The sequence below is a fragment of the Atractosteus spatula genome, chromosome 12, assembly GCF_055471065.1.
Source record: "Atractosteus spatula isolate fAtrSpa1 chromosome 12, fAtrSpa1.hap1, whole genome shotgun sequence".
Taxonomy (NCBI): domain Eukaryota; kingdom Metazoa; phylum Chordata; class Actinopteri; order Semionotiformes; family Lepisosteidae; genus Atractosteus; species Atractosteus spatula.
In genome coordinates, this window is record NC_142717.1 from 14,333,489 (window position 1) to 14,342,016 (window position 8,528).

Consider the following 8,528-nt stretch of genomic DNA (forward strand, 5'->3'; position numbering starts at 1 on the left):
CCATGTGTTACTCAGCTTCAGAAGAGTGTCAGGTTAACGTTTTCTAAGATTCCCCTGCACTGCAGTTTAGTCGGATACCGTTCCGATGTAAGAGATCAATCCTTGAAATTAAGTATATCAAGTGATTACTTATTACAACAGATTGAAAAATGTAAGTGCAGACATTTAGATAAACAGGCAAAAGGGAACATTAAGGAAGAGAAGCAATGATTTGAAGTCTTAAACAGAAAGTATATCAAAAGGCCTAAGCTATTTTAACAACCTACAGTTAAATTACAAATCTCAATAAACAGAAAGTATGAGGGACTGTTCTCCAGCTCTTAAGCATTTATGCACTTTGCTGCACATAAATCTTAAACAGTTACTAAGCACTGCAATATTTTCTTTACCTTGCAGGAGTGGGCCATTGGGTAAAATAAATATTATCTTAAAATCATTTTAGGAAATGTGCTTTATGTATAACTGTCACCCATTTCAAGAGATGAGTGGATGGTATCCTTAGATTAATGAGCTAAAACCAAACAAGCTAGATTAGCTTAATGGACTGACTTGTAAACTTTATGTTCTTATTAGTATATTATCAAAATATACTATAAGTAAATGTTTATTGCTTTATATTAAAATTATATGAAATCTTAGGATTTATATAAATGTACCTTCACAAAGAGCTTAAAGCCATACTGAATTAATACATTGACTGATGTTCCTAGACACATCATCAGTGATGTTCCTGGGTTCATTGGGTGTGTTGGGTCTTTCAACATCATACTGCCTCCCCCAAGAGACCCAGCTGAGGCTGATCAGACCTCAGCTTGTGTCTAGATGGCACTAAATTAATCCCCATGGATCTCCTCTCTTAAGCAAGAGACATGATATATTTCCCTTAATAATTTGCACTATTTGCACTTTGCACTATGCGTATCCTGTCTACAATGTCTATGTTTGTGTCCTGTCTGTATTTGCACCGTGGACCAGGAGGAACAATATTTCATTCCACTGTATAGTTCTATATATGGCTGAAATGACAAATAAACGTGAACTTGATACAACTTGAACTTGATCTTGAGGCTCTTTCTGCTGCTTCACTTGTTTTGCAAATGGCTCATCTCCTCCTCTCCCTCACAATGCCCAGGGCACTAGGAGTCCTAAACAGTGATAGAGCTGCAAATCCTCTGCATCCAACCTCGACCAGCATGCATCTTGCTTTCCAGCCTCTGTTGTGACAATCACTGACTAGTCCCTCATATTTAGTGAGTTTCCTTTCAAAGGCCTCCTCCAAACGATCTTACCAAGGGTCAGTCAGCTCCAGTAAGACAACTTGTTTGGTGATCTCCGAGACCAGCACAATGTGGTGGATATAATATGATGAGGGAAACTAAGTTGTTTCTCCAGGTCTGTCAGAAACTTCAAGTCCCTGGCAGAAACCAAGATCCCTACTAATGGTTTTGTTGAGGGCTTTACTGTTCTCCAGCTCTTACAAATGCACCTGCTTGCTTTAATGAATGCCTGTGCTAACTTCTTCTGCAATGGCCTTCAGGACTTGGTCATGATGCTAGCGATACCACCCCTCTCCTAGAGCAACTGCTATCATCCTAAGCATGGAGGACACCCAGGAGTCTCTGCCTTGCCCCAGATGTACTGGTTGGATGGACTTGTGCACATCGTACACTGATTGGATCAGAGACTTGATGTGGTACAACCCAGCCCAGGTGATCTTCCTTTCAATTGCCTGGTCCCATCTTGTCCAGGTTCCCTGCTGTCTCTTCCGCAACTGCTCTTACATGCTCCTGAATCAGCAGGGATCTCTCCTTCATGCTGATGGTGTCGCTGCAAGTGGTTGGAAAAAATCCTAATCCAGCCCTACCCCATCCAGCCTGTTGTGGTGCAGGCGAGCCTCTGCTTGTTGAACGGCTTCCTCTGCTCTCCACTTCCTCCCAGTATTCACTTGTACCCTGGCTTTAGTTACTTTCAGGTCACTTTAGTCTCTGTACTGCATCACCACTCTAGCCTGTGTCATCTCCTCTTCCAAGGATTTAACAGGCATCTTCAACTTGTTACAAATACCATAGAGAACAATACTGCTCAGACTCCTTGGCAGACCCAGCCATTTACGGAGGTGCTGACCTTCCTTTCAAAGATCTCAACAGGCATTTCATAAATGAGAAGTTGCTATAGGATCCTGGGTAAGATGCCATGTTGGTTTACCCATGCCTTAAACTTCCCTCGTAGTCCAGACCTGTCCACCGATCTCAACCAGCCTTCCAGTGCTGTGCTAAAGCTTGGATTGATGTTGTGTCTCTAAGGTTGCTCTTGAACACCTTACCTAGACATCTCAGGGATGGTTGGGATAGTTGTCTCAGCAGTGCTGAAACGGAATTTGTCCACAATCTTCCCTTTCTTTAGCACCGTAGATCTGGATTGAATTTCATTCTGGCTCACCCAATCAGCTTCTCAAGCCCCTGCAGGATCCACCGGTATCCTGGCACTGACTCAGTCATGTCATGTCATCCATGAAAGCCCTGATTGGCGGCTGGCGCACAGCACACTTGGTTTTAGAGCCTCTGCATTCCAGCTCTGCAGACATCACAATCATGTTCATAGCCAGGGCAAACAGGATCACGAAGATAGTACAACCTGTAATAACCCCACCCTCGATCTTGTGCCAGCTTGATGTAACTGGTCCTGAAGAGACTCTCATGTTTAGGTTATTGTAGTAATCTATAATGAGATATCTGACTTCGCCTGGGACATGATGTTGATTTAGTGTGGTCTGCACGTACTTATGTGGTATTGAGCCATTAGCATTAACAAGATCCAACCACAATAATGCCAAGTTGCCTTTGTGGTTTCTAGCTTCTCTCATTGAGACACCATACCAGTGTGCTCCAGACATCCGGACACTCCTGGGATGCCCCACTTCTGAACTGTTATGTCAATAAAGCTGTCTTGATAAGGAAAGTACCAACCGGTTAGACACAATGCTGAAGAAGATCTTTTCTTCAACACTTAAAAGAGAGATAATTCTAAATTGATCTATCAGATTGGAATTTTCTTTCTTTGGAATCCATACACTGTTCTGTTATCTCCCCCCCCCCCATGACTCATGGAATGTTCCAGAGGTGCAGGAGGGATTTCGGGCATTGTTGTATACTTTTATATTGGACACCATTGGACCTGGAACTGACCTTGGCCTTGCCTTTCTAACAACATACTGGTCCACCTACAGCTGCAATTCTCCCATGTCAAACTCTGTGTTTGGCTCATAAGGATCTATATTTTACTAGCTCCTCCTTTCCGCCTGGAACCTGCCACTATGTTTCTGCCCTAATATCACCTTGGAGAATCTGAATGGATCAGAGGTGAATGCTGCTCGCTTTCTTGCCCTTTTTTGATGATGTCTCTGATGTCAATCTGCCTGCCTCGGCACTAGGAGCCTTTTCCACAGAATACTTCGAAGCTCAGCCAAGGCTGAATGCTGCTGCTCATTTACACTCTTGTACTGACTTTTCAGGGTTTTCAGCTCCTGCCTGACTTTATGGATCTTCACTGTCTGGTTCATGGAGTATGGTGCTTTGGCGAGTTTTTCCTCCTCTGCCCAAACCTCTCTGAAGCCAGACTCACTATGATAGTTGTCATAGTTTGCAGCTTTCTGTCAACACCACCTTTCGCAGATACCTCCAGCACTTTGTTCACATCATCAAACCGGTACCACAATGACTTCTTGCATGATGCTGGCCATTTGATTCATCTACTCTCTGATTGGATACTGGTAGGAACAACATGCATCATGTGGAGGTTCCAAGCGCTGTGGGGTGGCTCTGGACCTGACTCCTTGGAAACCTCCATAAAATAATGCATGAAACATACATCTCAGGAAGGTCTCTCAACTACGACAAGAAAAAATGAAAATAAAATTAACTATGTACAGTACAACTAAATGTATGCTAATTGGTTCAAAAAGAGGGTACAGTCTGTTGTTTAATTCTTAATATAAGGGTAAATTTACCAAATCCATTGCAAAATATGCAGAAGGTTTAATTAGTCAGTTGGTTATATTAAAATTTAAAAGCAATAACATAATGCTAATGCTTTGCCATAAAATATAAAAGTTGTAGGAAAGTCATGACAATCCCTCATTATTGAATGAGTGTACTGATTGACAGCATATAGTTTAACACTAAAAACTGGTTAATCGTTCTGTTCCAGATTCCCCAGGAATAATGAAGGGTATTTTTATGCATTGTAAGGCACTTTGAGCTGGTGTTGGTATTTAAATTAAAAAATTATCAACTGATGGAACAATATATGTATGCACATATTTGTGCATTTCCTGAAATTGTAGTAATATGTTATGTATCTTACCTCCAATGTTCAGCAGGAATTAAATCTTCAATTAGAATCAGTATTGAACGGTCAAGGCAAGGGCAGTCTCTAAGAGAATATCACTTGTACAGAGTATAGGCAATGAGAATGTCTTTGACAACAAATACTTTAGATAGTCAGCAAAAAAGAAAGTCCAAAACTAATAAAAGCTGAGAGCAAACAACCAGCGTGACCTTCCAACTGAGACTAATACAAGAAAAAGAACAGGCAAATCTGATTTACTAGGTCCACTATAATACACCAAAACTGATTTTCTATTATACTTTTTATTACAGTATTTTAAGAAAAGGGTTATACTAGAGGATTTTTAAACATGTATAATAAATACTGTGTTTATTACAGTACTGTATTTTATTCCAATTCTACTTAGGGCAAAAAAGTTTATTAGGCTAATGGATAGCAAATTTTTGGAATACTTTACCAAAAAGAGACTGAAGAAGCCCTGTTAACACCAATGTAGAGTTCTTCAGTTCCAAGCTTATGGCTCTCAGGCTTTTAGTTGATCAGGTCTGTCAGATATAGACAGGACCATCAGACTAGGATCTGATGACAGAGATGGGTATTCTATCTCAGACAGTGAAAGATGCTGTGCTGATCGGGGAGGAAAGATCCAAAAACTACCAGTGTTCAGATGACCTTTGGTTGGCCTGAAGCAGAGCTGATATTGGAACCAGTGAAAAGTAACCACTTGCTGAAGATCAGGGTTGGGAGGAATGTATGCCTGAGATAGGAGTAATAGGAATAAGAAACTCATAAAACAGATAGTACTGAATGAAGGAACCCTGATCTCTCTGGTCCATTTAATTCATCTGAATGAGTGAGAATTGATTTTTGGTCCAGTCAGAATCCCAAAATATGGTGGCTGAAATGATGGTCTTTGAGGGAGCAAGCAGGAGTCCAGTACCAGGGTATCTATTGGGGCCAGAGACAGAAGAACTCAGAGGGGGGAGAACTGAAGTCAAAGCTGCAACCAGCTGAATGACAAGTGGGGGAGGGGGGAGGGGGGAGTGGAGAGGGAATTAGTCATCACTGTTGCCTGAGCCAGTGGAAGTGAAGGTTGTGAACAAAGAGAAGACAGAAGACCGAAGTACTGGAAGGCTTTTATGGGGACAGTAGAGCAGGAGGATTAGACAAGCGGGCAAGAGAAGGAAGTTGGGGGAGGAACAGGAAATGTCCCCAAGGGCATGCTGTTGTAATAACATCAGAGGAGAAAAGAAGATCTCATCTTATGGGGAGTTGGTTGTTTTCCACAGAGTGTGGAGAATTAGAGGTTGAAGAACTGTTGTTTCTGTCACAATTGTAATCCCTCCCCCTTAAGGGCGCTCCAGCTTGTTCACTTTTTAGTTGATTTTGTGCACCTGCTCCCTGTTCCAGCCTCCCTACAAAAGCCAAACACTCACTCTGTTCTGGGCTCTGCCTTGGAACTCGGCTCGGGTGGCATTCGCCTCCTAGGTGTCCTGAACCGGCCGAGTCCGGGACCTGGAACGCCTGGTCCCATTCCCCTTTTTCCCCCTGACCCTTCGCCGGATTCAACTCCAGCTTTTAACTTTGTCTTGTTCGTTTTGGATTGATCACCCGGCTCTGGAAATTTGCATCATCACGGATTTCCCTTTGGACTCCCTTTTGGACTGTTCGCCCTGGACCACCCCCCCCCCATTCGTACCAGCCCTGTTCCTCGTCTCTTCCCTGTGTGTGTTCACTCCCTTCCGAATTGTGTCGTCTGCATAGGGTCCTGAAAGATGCTTCATAACAGTTTCAAGGTGGAATGAGAAAACAGAAGTGGGTGAGGTTAGAGTTTGAATTTTTTTTAAATGGAGTTTAAAAACTCCATTTCACAAGGAATAACAACACCCAATTAGAAAATGTATTTAAGAATGTCTATTAAAGAGTTAAGCATAAGCTTAGATTTAACTATCTGGCAATAGAACAAGGAACTTAGGATCCCCTAATGAACCAAACAGAATCCCAAGGCAACAATGCAGAACTAAGATGTAAAATTAAAGAAAAATAAATTGAATTCTGACAATATATTCAAAGAACAATTAGGCATAATACTTAGGACTGTAAAGTGTTCAAGGTGAAGGAATCAGATGGGTATTTTATGTTCAATACAGAATTACTCCTACAGAGATTACATCTGTATGCTATGAAAACTACAAGGACAGCCTAGTTTTGTCTTTCATATTGTCATTGTTCTTTAGCTGCTGTAAACAACTTTCTTGATTTTATTAATTGTTGTAAGAAAATAAATTTTATTCAATATATCAAAGTGATGATACATTTAATAAAGCAAACATAATACATAGCATAAGTAAAAAAGAATAAAAAAGAAAAGGATAGCTAATTTATCCAGTAAAACCAAATTATATTGTACATTAAAATCTGTAATTAAACAATGGGTTTTCAAGTGAGAATTAAAAATGACACATAATCTTTAACAGTTTGGGGCAGTTCAGCATAGACATGTTGCTAAACACAAGAAGGCTGTATCACTTATTTTGTGTAACCTGGTTTCTGGCACAATTACATGTAGAGGGCAAAAAATAGAAACATCTGAGTAAATGAGGGACACAACATATAATGAATTTCAGGGCTTTCATAGAGGAATGGCTCATGCATTTATTAAGCAAATAACTTTCCAGCATGTTGTAACGAAAGCATTCTTTCAAGACCCTATGCAGACGACACAATCCAGGGTAGAGTGAGGAAAACACGGGGAAAAAGGCATGCAGGTGTCAGGAATGAAAACAGGGGGCGTGTCCATGGTGCGCTGGTGTTCGGGGGAGGTGTGGCAGTGGCAAACAGTCCAAAACTGAGTCCAAAGGGGAATCCAAGACAAGGCAAAAGTCCAGAGCCAGACGATCCATCCAAGACAAAGACAAAGGGGATTAAAAACGGGAACCGGGTCGGAACCGGCACAGGAACTAAAAACTTGAGGGGACCAGACTCTCCAGGTCCTGGACTCGCCTGGTACAGGAACCAATGCAGAGCCCGGAACAGAGTGAGCGTCTGGCTTTTATAGGATGGGGGGCAGGAGCCAGAGGCAGGTGCAGGGGATGAGTACAGAACAAGGAAGGGCTGGAGTGTCCTTAATAGGAGGGGTTTACGATCAAGACACATGTAAAAGGGTCATGAATTAAAATGTTTGCCAACAGTCCTGGTTGGCAATAATTTTGGCTACCATGGCTCCTAAAGACAGAACATCTTCCTTTAAAAGGGAGAAGATTGTTGTGATGCATAAGGCAGGACCAAGGCGACTCAACTTGTTTCAGTTTCCAAAAAAAAAGTTTCTAAAGAGATGCAGCATGTTCGTTGTTTTTCATTTTCACATTTGTGATGTTGCCTATCAGTCCTAGCAATCAAATGTTTTGAATCTTTTTTTTTCCTTCGCAGGGAGCACTGTGTGTTTTTATTCACTGTTTTGTTTGGATAACATGGAATATACTAGTCAATGCTCACCTATCATGAACAGGGAATTCCAGATTGGGATATATCTTTAGAAATATGGTGGAGAGAAACTTGCTCGGATTTCCAATGTACCAAAAAAAGAACTTAAAAGAAAAGAGGAAAGAAGGGCGGGTGGAGACAGAAACTGAAAGAATTAATGAAAAGAAGACCTCTACCATTGGCGATTTAAGGTAATGTGTGCTCATTGCACAACAAACTGAATGAACAGCAAGCAAACATCAATTATCAACAAGAGTACAGGGATGTATCTACTGTATTCTTGCTTTTACAGAGACATCTCTAAAAAACCAAGTCACCAACCAGGACTTGTTTGTTGATGGATTTGAAACACCAAACCGCCTTAATAGAGACAAAGACAGTAAAGGTAAGGAGAGAGGAGTTGGGGTCTGTCTCTACATTAATCAGAGGTGGTGTAAATCTGTAATAGTGCAGGAGGAACTCTGCGTATCAGTTATAGAGCTTTTGACTATTTGTCTCTGCCCATAATATTTACCACATAAATTCCTGCAATGGCTTAATTTGTTATATGTTGTATATTGAACCATTTGTTGCTACTGTAAACTGCCCCCTTTGAGGGTGAATAAAGTATTTTAAATGGAATGGAATGTTGCTACATTTCTTTTCTGCAAGGAGGGATGACTTTAAGGATGTCAAAGCCTCCGTCAATAGAGCATATT

At 41.3% G+C, this 8,528-nt stretch overlaps 1 pseudogene; it reads right to left on the bottom strand.

Annotated features, from left to right (window-relative positions):
* Positions 1 to 1,006: 1,006 nt before the first annotated feature.
* On the bottom strand, positions 1,007 to 5,881 carry LOC148822694 (uncharacterized; annotated as a pseudogene).
* Between the last annotated feature and the right edge of the window lie 2,647 nt (positions 5,882 to 8,528).